General features: G+C 41.6%; 1 protein-coding gene and 1 pseudogene across 5 annotated transcripts in view; one reads left to right on the top strand and one right to left on the bottom strand.

Annotated features, from left to right (window-relative positions):
* The window catches only part of LOC110493264, a 95,193-nt pseudogene that overhangs the window by 10,392 nt on the left and 73,829 nt on the right, over nucleotides 1-10,972 (top strand). The gene's annotated exons all lie outside the window — the stretch shown is intronic.
* The window catches only part of LOC110494637 (forkhead box protein J3), a 166,571-nt gene that overhangs the window by 88,406 nt on the left and 67,193 nt on the right, over nucleotides 1-10,972 (bottom strand). Inside the window, exon 1 of one of the 4 annotated variants that reach the window (XM_021569876.2) lies at nucleotides 8,497-8,840. The exons of the other annotated variants lie outside the window; for them this stretch is intronic. The gene's annotated coding sequence lies outside the window, so the exon portion shown is untranslated. Of the gene's footprint in view, nucleotides 1-8,496; nucleotides 8,841-10,972 lie in introns of those variants that run through there. 4 annotated transcript variants of the gene reach the window in all.

The raw sequence follows: 10,972 nt of genomic DNA, 5'->3' as shown, positions 1-10,972 counted from the left end.
AATTGTGTCACTTCTCTTGCGTTCATTGCACGCAGAGTCAGTGTATATGCAACCATTTGGGCCGCCTAATTTGCCAGTATTTTATGTAATTATGACATAACATTGAAGGTTGTGCAATGTAATATTTAGACTAATGGATGCCACCCCTTAGATAAAATACGGAACAATTCTGTATTTCACTGAAAGAATAAACGTTTTGTTTTCGAGATGATCGTTTCTGGATTCCACCATATTAATGACCGAAGGCTCGTATTTCTGTGTATTATTATGTTATATTATGGTATATGGCATAGAAATGGTATAGAGAGAAATAGTCCTATAATTCCTATAATAAATACAACCTAAAACTTCGTACCTGGGAATATTGAAGACTCATGTTAAAAGGAACCATCAGCTTTCATATGTTCTCATGTTCTGAGCAAGGAACTTAAACGTTAGCTTTCTTACATAGCACATATTGCACTTTTACATTCTCCTCCAACACTTTGTTTTTTCATTATTTAAACCAAATTGAACAGGTTTCATTATTTATTTGAGGCTAAATTGATTTTATTGATGTATTATATTATGTTAAAATAAGTGTTCATTCAGTATTGTTGTAATTGTCATTACAAATAAATTAATAAAATTAATAAAATGTTGTTTTTTTTTTTTAAATCGGCCGATTAATGGATTAATTGGTTTGTATATGTACGGTTCGACATATCGCTGAGTAGGTTGTCATATCCACCATGTATAATAAATCCAATATTATACTGCATATTGGCGAGATGGTGACTGGAAAGTTTTTAGTACACTAATGCGGATATTGTATACACTGGTCTAGTTTTTTATATAAACAGCCTAACTAGGTCAGACACTTCTCAGGGCCATACCCACTGAGCACACAGTCATTTCAACGTGGATAATTGGGTAATATTTGATTGAGACGATCAATGAGATTACAACCAGTCAAAAGTTGACACACCTACTCATTCCAGAGTTATTTTTGTAAAACTATTTTCTACTTTGTAGCACAATAGGACATCAAAATTATTAAATAACACATGAAATCATGTAGTAATGAAAAAAAAGTGTTCAACAAATCAAAATAGATGTTATATTTGAGATTTTTCAAAGTAGTCACCCTTTGCCTTGATGACAGTTTCACTCTCTTGGCATCATCTTAACCAGTTTCACGAAGTAGTCACCTGGAATGCATTTCAATTAAAGAGGCTGCGAATTTTTGCAGCTTTTTGTTAAAAATCGCGCAACATTTCAACGTCCTGCTACTCATGCCAGGAATATAGTATATGCATATGATTAGTATGTGTGGATAGAAAACACTCTGAAGTTTATAAAACTGGTTAAATCATGTCTGTGACTATAACAGAACGTGTTTAGCAGGAAAAATTCAAAGGAAAACTTCACACAAAAAAATAAAAAATATCCCTCCGCCAGTCTCTGTATTGTCTATTGCAAGGGAAAATAGATAGGGCCCAGTTTACAATGCCTACAGCTTCCACACGATGTCGCCAGTACTGTCAATTGATATTAAATTTAGGTATATGCACTTCCTGTCGTCGAGTACACCAGAGGAAGTTATGAAAGAGATAATGTGGACCATGATTTCAAAACGTGCTGCTATTGAATACAGATCGCCCCGTGATCAATTTGATCGATTATTAACGTTTACTAATACCTAAAGTTGGATTACAAAAGTAGTTTGAAGTGTTTTGTCAAAGTTTATAGGTAACTTTTTTAATTTAAAAAAATGACGGTGTGTTTTGGAACGGTGCTTTTTCATGGATCAGACGGGCTTCATAAATGGACATTTTGGGTAAACATGGAGGGATTAAATCGAAAAAAAATACCCAATTGTGATGTTTATGGGACATATAGGAGTGCCAACAAAGAAGCTTGTCAAAGGTAATTAATGTTTTATACTTTATTTCTGCGTTTTGTGTAGCGCCGGCTACGCTAATTATTTTGTTTACGTCCCCTTTGGGTATTTCGGGGGTTGCATGCTATCAGATAATAGCTTCTCATGCTTTCGCCGAAAAGCATTTAAAAAATCTGACATGTTGGCTAGATTCACAACGAGTGTAGCTTTAATTGAGTACCCTGCATGTGTGTTTTAATGAAAGTTTGAGATGTATCGAGTACTATTAGTTGTCACTCTGAAATTTCCGCTGATGTTGATCCCTGTACAGGGACAGCAGCCTTAAAAGGTGTGCCTTGTTAAAAGTCAAATGTAGAATTTCTTTCCTTCTTAAAACTTCTTTGGGATAGGGGGCAGCATTTTCACTTTTGGATGAAATGCATGCCCAGAGTAAACTGCTTCCTACTCATTCCCAGATGCTAATATATGCATATTATTAGTAGTATTGGATAGAAAACACTGAAGTTTCTAAAACCGTTTGAATGATGTCTGAGTATAACAGAACTCATGGCAGGAGAAAACTTGAGAAAAATCCAACCAGGAAGTGGGAAATCTGAGGTTTGTAGTTTTTAAAAGCTTGGTTTCCTCTATCAACCCTACTGCCAAATTAACCGATTCAGAGGACCATCCTACCCATGCTAGATTACGGAGACGTACATTTATAGATCGGCAGGTAAGGGTTCTCAAGCAGTTAGATGTGCTTTACCATTCGGCCATCAAATTTGCCACCAAAGCTCCTTATAGGACACATCACTGCACTCTATACTCCTCTTTAAAATGGTCATCTCTGTATACCCGTTGCAAGACCGACTGGTTGATGGTTATTTATAAAACCCTCAGGACTCACTCCCCCCTATCTGAGATATCTACTGCAGTCCTCATCCTCCACACACACACACACACACACACACACACACACACACACACACACGTTCTGCCAGTCACATTCTGTTAATTAGAGCTCTAGGGGCGCTATTTCATTTTTGGATAAAAAACGTTCCCGTTTTAAGCGCGATATTTTGTCACGAAAAGATGCTCGACTATGCATATTCTTGACAGTTTTGGAAAGAAAACACTCTGAAGTTTCAGAATCTGCAAAGATTTTGTCTGTAAGTGCCCCAGAACTCATTCTACAGGCAAAACCAAGATGATGCATCACCCAGGAATTAGCAGAATTTCTGAAGCTCTGTTTTCCATTCTCTCCTTATATGGCTGTGATTGCGCAACGAATGAGCCTACACTTTCTGTCGTTCGCCCAAGGTCTTAGCAGCATTGTGACGTATTTGTAGGCATATCATTGGAAGATTGACCATAAGAGACTACATTTTCCAAGTGTCCGCCTGGTGTCCTGCGTCGAATTCGGTGCGCAATTGCCAGCTGCTTCTACTTTACCATTTGATTCAGGGGAGAAAGCATGTGTCCAAGAACGATGTATCAATGAAGAGATATGTGAAAAACACCTTGATGATTGATTCTAAACAACGTTTGCCATGTTTTCAGTCGATATTATGGAGTTAATTTGGAAAAAAGTTCGCGTTTTGAGGACTGAATTTTGGGATTTTTTTTGGTAGCCAAATGTGATGTATAAAACGGAGCTATTTCTAATACACAAGGAATCTTTTTGGAAAAACTGAGCATCTGCTATCTAACTGAGAGTATCCTCATTGAAAACATCAGAAGTTCTTCAAAGGTAAATGATTTTATTTGAAGGCTTTTATGTTTTTGTTAATGTTGCGTGCTGGATGCTAACGCTAATGCTAACGCTAAATGCTAACGCGAAATGCTAACGCTAGCTAGCTACTTTTACACAAATGATTGTTTTCCTATGGTTGAGAAGCATATTTTGAAAATCTGAGATGACAGTGTTGTTTACAAAAGGCTAAGCTTGAGAGATGGCATATTTATTTCATTTCATTTGCGATTTTCATAAATAGTTAACGTTGTGTTATGCTAATGAGCTTGCTGATAGATTTACACAATCCTGGATACAGGGGTTTTTTCATAGCTAAACGTGACGCAGAAAACGGAGCGATTTGTCCTAAACAAATAATCTTTCAGGAAAAACTGAACATTTGCTATCTGAGAGTCTCCTCATTGAAAACATCTGAAGTTCTTCAAAGGTAAATGATTTTATTTGAATGCTTTTCTGTTTTTTTGTGTAAATGTTGCCAGCTGAATGCTAATGCTAAATGCTACGTTAGCCATCAATACTGTTACACAAATGCTTGTTTTGCAATGGTTGAGAAGCATATTTTGAAAATCTGAGATGACAGTGTTGTTAACAAAAGGCTAAGCTTGAGAGCTAGCATATTTATTTCATTTCATTTGCGATTTTCATGAATAGTTAACGTTGCGTTATGGTAATGAGCTTGAGTCTGTATTCACGATCCCGGATCCGGGATGGGGAGATCAGAAAGGTTAAAGGTCCCCAAAGCGCATACATCCCGGGGTCGATCGTCTTTTCAGTTCGCTGCAGCTAGCGACTGGAACGAGCTGCAACAAACACTCAAACTGGACAGTTTTATCTCAATCTCTTCATTCAAAGACTCAGTCATGGACGCTCTTACTGACAGTTGTGGTTGCTTTGTTTGATGTATTGTTGTCTCTACCGTCTCTACCGCCCCTTTGTGCTGTTGTCTGTGCCCAATAATGTTTGTACCATGTTTTGTGCTGCTACCATGTTGTGTTGTTGTCATGTGTTGCTGCCTTGTTATGTTGTCTTAGGTGTATCTTTATGTAGTGTTGTGTCATCTCGTCATGATGTGTGTTTTGTCCCATATTTATATTGTATTTATTTTTATTCCCAGGCTCCAGTCATCACAGGAGGCCTTTTGGTAGACCGTCATTGTAAATAACAATTGACTCTTAAGTGACTTGCCTAGTGAAACAAAGGTTAAATACATTTAAATAAAAAGCACAGCAAAGTTGAAATGGGAATACGATGCAAGATAAAAATTATTATTTTTTTTTTTATAAAAACAGGTGTGTTTTATCACTGTGTATCATCTAATAGCAGAACCAAATGGCCTGGATTGGTCTGTCACCTGGAGCGGCATGGAAAAGGGCCCAGGAAAAGGGCCCAGGAAAGGACCATGCTTGAGGACTAGTCAGCCCTTCCCCCTGTGAGTGGCCAACATGTATGTTACAGTATCCAAAGGACTGACTATTGTGACAGAATAATGCTATAGTAGACATGTCTATCTGAAACTTGTGCAATGAGGATAACTCTGATGCATCTCTTTGTTTATGCTTTGTCTAGTAAGTTCATCTTTGACATGTATTTAACCCCTTATTTTTGGAAGAAAACAGTCTCTGTATATGCACTTCCATACATGTTTTCAACCGGTACCAGGGGACCTTCAGACAAGTCTTGGGAGGCCTGTAGGCATCCAAGAGCAAAACAACCAACAAGCATGTGTTTGTGGGGCCTTTCGGGTGGCAAAACGGACAACACCATGTTTGTAAGAATCTCATCTTTCCATAGAGGGATCGTCGATTGTGAGAAGACCGATTTTCGGGATGTCTTATAGTCTGACAAACTCTGCTCTAGCGTCGTCACTGCCGTCAAGTACAGCAACGTTTGCAGAGACATATTTTCATGGGGACTTTATTTTTTATTTTAGGCTCATTTGATTACCGTAGGTATGCGGACATTGACTCAAGGAGGCCAAATACAAACGTTGGATTTTGTCCTCTTTTTTCATTTAGATTTTGGGTTGAAATTTAGAAGTGAATCCAAAATATTAATTATTAATTTGTAGACTAATTGGAATTAAAGCCAAACTGAAATTAGTGGCACAGATCGAACTATTGAAGAAAAACGTTGATATTTGGTTGTGTTGGCAACCAAACAATTCAAACCAAAAAAAGATCACTAAATATCTTCACATTTGAAATCATCTTTAAACCCTAAGTCTATTGGATTGCCTATTTCTGGTTGAATTCTGTGTTGAATTGAAACAATAGCTGTTGGGGACTTTGGAAACGCTATAGTATATAGGCCTAAAAAGCATACTTGAGTGATAAAGTGGGGACATTTAATTTGCCCTGTTAAACCTACCCTTTAGAATGACTGATAGTAACGGTGAATCCATTCAGTTTAAGTGGAGATCATTATTTTCACAATAGCACATTGATAATAGTCCGTGACAAATATAAGACTCAGCAGGGTTAAACCCCAGGAGATGGAAGGGTAGCTGTAGATCAATCATTCTCCAGTGCTGCCCAGCCTACTTTTTCCTGATAGTGGATATAATGTTGAAGATCTGACATTGCTTTAAAAGGTACAAATTCAACATATTTTACACAAGGTTTGTCTATGTTGGCATTTGGTTACCACAACATAATCCTGTGGTTTAAATTTCACCCTCAAAAAAAAGTAGCTGACTCCTTTCAAAGCCAATGTATTTTCCACATCACAATACGTTGACAAATTACATTGAAACTAGAGGTCGACCGATTAAAATAGAAATGGCCGATTAATTAGGGCCAATTTCAAGTTTTCATAACAATCAGAAATGGGTATTTTTGGGCGCAGATTATTATATATTTTATATATATATATATTTTTTTATTTATAACACCTTTATTTAACTAGGCAAGTCAGTTAAGAACACATTCTTATTTTCAATGACGGCCTAGGAATAGTAGGTTAACTGCCTTGTTCAGGGGCAGAACGACAGACCTGGTCAGTTCGGGGGATCCAATCTTGCAACCTTACAGTTAACTTGTCCAATGCTATAACCACCTGGCACTCGTTGCACTCGTTGCACTCCAAAAGGAGAATGCCTGTTACGCGAATGCAGAAGCCAAGGTAAGTTGCTAGCTAGCATTAAACTTATCTTATAAAAAACAATCAATCATAATCACTAGTTATAACTACACATGGTTGATGATATTACTAGTTTATCTAGCGTGTCCTGCGCTGCATATAATCGATGCAACGCTGGGGGATGATTTAACAAAAGCTCATTTGTGAAAAAAGCACAATCGTTGGACGACTGTACCTAACCATGAACATCAATGCCTTTCTAAAAATCAGTACACAGAAGTATATATTTTTATACCTGCATATTTAGCTAAAAGAAATCCAGGTTAGCAGGCAATATTAACCAGGTGAAATTGTGTCACTTCTCTTGCGTTCTTAGCATGCAGAGTCAGGGTATATGCAACAGTTTGGGCAGCCTGGCTCATTGCGAACTAATGTGCCAGAATTGTACGTAATTATGACATAACATTGAAGGTTGTGCAATGTAACAAGAATATTTAGACTTAGGGATGCCACCCGTTAGATAAAATACCGAACAGTTCCGTATTTCACTGAAATAAACATTTTGTTTTCTTACCCTAATGGGTAAGAGCTCAAGTCAGTGGCAGCTGATGAGGTCGTTAACCGCTAATCGATTTGCAAAGAGTGTTAAATCCTCAAAATATTAACATAGGACAGTCGCTAAAGCTGATACATCCCACATTAATCAGGGACTTCATCTCTTACAGACAGTACAAAGCTCATCTGTGTGTTGATCATGGATACAGAGAGCCACTTAATAGGATTATGACCCAACATCCAGACATCACATGACATGCACCCGTTATGGATTACCAAAGTAGCAAAGTCCACAGCATGACAGAAAAGTGTTAGTTAATCTTGTTCAATGCCCCTGCATTTTTTACTATAGGTTAGGCTGCATGTTACATCACTGTATTGCACGTGTCAAATTCATTCCACGGAGGGTGGAATGCGGGTTTTCGCTTCTCCCTTGTACTTGATTGATGAATTAAAGTCACTAATTAGTAAGGAACCCGATACCTGGTTGTCTAGGGCTTAACTGAAAGGAAGAAAAAACCTGCAGACACTAGGCCCACCATGGAATGAGTTTGACACACTGCTGTAGTGGCATGGAAAACCTGAATGTATTACAGACAGATGACAGGATTGTTAAGATCAGACAATGAGCAGGAGTGTTTGATGCTAAACAACCAGCCCATTCAAAACTTCAAAAGCCTCATTACATGAATGCTCTGCGTTGAGGCTACTGTCGATTCTGGTTCAAAATATAATTACCAAAAACCCTTTGCAGCTTCACCCCGGAGGGTTTCAGCACCAGAGAGAGGGGGGACCCACGTCAGACTTGAGGGGCAAATGAATGTTGGATTTGAGACTTCCATCACCTCTATGAATACTGACGTCGCCTAACCCTCAATATCCTTCCCAGATTTCACGCCCGTCGGCTGCTCACCTTCATTTTCTCGCAACCTTAAAATTCCTGCACACATGATCCTCATCGCCACACACACACCTCATCAGCGGATTTGCATGTCTGCTTCAGAGCAGTATGAGATGAAATAGAACCCCAGTGGTTGCCTGTACTCTGCTGAGATTCACTCATCTGACAGAGAGAGCTTCACTTAAAACCCCAGACAGACAGAAAACAAAAACGTAGGCACGATTCCCTTAAAGGGCTGTACACAACCAATACCATACAAGCTACACCATCAAAATGGGATTACTAATATTTCTAAAGGGCTACACAACAACAATATGCAAGAAATACATAGAAACAATGTAAACCTACATCCTGCGTGAGACAGCGCTTTCACTTTACCAATCAGAACTGTTCAGCTGAAGAGAGAGAAACCACAATACATGAGGGCTCCAATCAGATCACATGCCAAAGACAATGATCATTTCTAATTTGTGTCTCAACGTTTCGGTCTGTCACTAGGAGACAGTTGTATTATAGCCGTAGCATGTGCCGGTCAAGGGCAAACAGAGCTGTAAAGGTTCATAAAAGTCGATTGCGCCCCTGGGTCTAAGCCATGCAACCATCACACACACACACTGAGCCATGCAACCCACACACACACTGAGCCATGCAACCCACACACACACACACTGAGCCATGCAACCATCACACACACACACACACTGAGCCATGCAACCATCACACACACACACACATACACTGAGCCATGCAACCATCACACCCACACACACACTGAGCCATGCAACCATCACACCCACACTGAGCCATGCAACCATCACACCCACACTGAGCCATGCAACCATCACACCCACACACACAATGAGCCATGCAACCGTCACACACACACACTGAGCCATGCAACCATCACACACACACACACACTGAGCCATGCAACCATCACACCCACACACACACTGAGCCATGCAACCATCACACCCACACACACACTGAGCCATGCAACCATCACACCCACACACACACTGAGCCATGCAACCGTCACACACACACTGAGCCATGCAACCGTCACACACACACACTGAGCCATGCAACCATCACACACACACACACTGAGCCATGCAACCATCACACACACACACTGAGCCATGCAACCCACACACACACACACACTGAGCCATGCAACCCACACACACACACTGAGCCATGCAACCCACACACACACACTGAGCCATGCAACCCACACACACACTGAGCCATGCAACCCACACACACACTGAGCCATGCAACCCACACACACACTGAGCCATGCAACCCACACACACACTGAGCCATGCAACCCACACACACACTGAGCCATGCAACCCACACACACTGAGCCATGCAACCATCACACACACACACACTGAGCCATGCAACCATCACACACACACACACTGAGCCATGCAACCATCACACACACACACACACACACACTGAGCCATGCAACCATCACACACACACTGAGCCATGCAACCATCACACACACACTGAGCCATGCAACCCACACACACACACACTGAGCTATGCAACCCACACACACACACACACACACACTGAGCCATGCAACCCACACACACACACACACACACACACACACACTGAGCCATGCAACCCACACACACACTGAGCCATGCAACCCACACACACACACTGAGCCATGCAACCCACACACACACACTGAGCCATGCAACCCACACACACACACTGAGCCATGCAACCCACACACACACACTGAGCCATGCAACCCACTAACACACACCGAGCCATGCAAACCACACACACACACCGAGCCATGCAACCCACACACACACACACACCGAGCCATGCAACCCACACACACACACACCGAGCCATGCAACCCACACACACACCGAGCCATGCAACCCACACACACCGAGCCATGCAAACCACACACACACACCGAGCCATGCAACCCAAACACAAACTGAACCATGCAACCATCACACACACACTGAGCCATGCAACCATCACACACACACTGAGCCATGCAACCATCACACACACACTGAGCCATGCAACCATCACACACACACTGAGCCATGCAACCATCACACACACACACACACACTGAGCCATGCAACCATCACACACACACACACACACTGAGCCATGCAACCCCCACACACACACACTGAGCCATGCAACCCACACACACTGAGCCATGCAACCCACACACACTAAGCCATGCAACCCACACACACTGAGCCATGCAAAACACACACACCGAGCCATGCAAAACACACACACACACACATACCGAGCCATGCAAAACACACACACATACCGAGCCATGCAAAACACACACACAGAGCCATCTAACCCACACACACTGAGCCATGCAACACACACACACACACTGAGCCATGCAACACACACACACACACACACACACTGAGCCATGCAACACACACACACACACACACACTGAGCCATGCAACACACACACACACACACACACACACACACACACACCGAGCCATGCAACCCACACACACCGAGCCATGCAACCCACACACACCGAGCCATGCAACCCACACTGAGCCATGCAACCCACACACACACACACCGAGCCATGAAACCCACACACACACACCGAGCCATGAAACCCACACACACAGCGCCATGCAACCCACACACAGCGCCATGCAACCCACACACACCGAGCCATGCAACCATCAAACACACACACTGAAACATGCAACCATCACACACACACACACAGAGCCATGCAACCCACACACACTGAGCCATGCAACCCACCCCCACA

This window comes from Oncorhynchus mykiss, chromosome 17 (assembly GCF_013265735.2).
Source record: "Oncorhynchus mykiss isolate Arlee chromosome 17, USDA_OmykA_1.1, whole genome shotgun sequence".
Lineage (NCBI taxonomy): Eukaryota > Metazoa > Chordata > Actinopteri > Salmoniformes > Salmonidae > Oncorhynchus > Oncorhynchus mykiss.
Note: the sequence above shows the minus strand (reverse complement) of the source record. Positions and strands in the feature narration are given on the sequence as shown.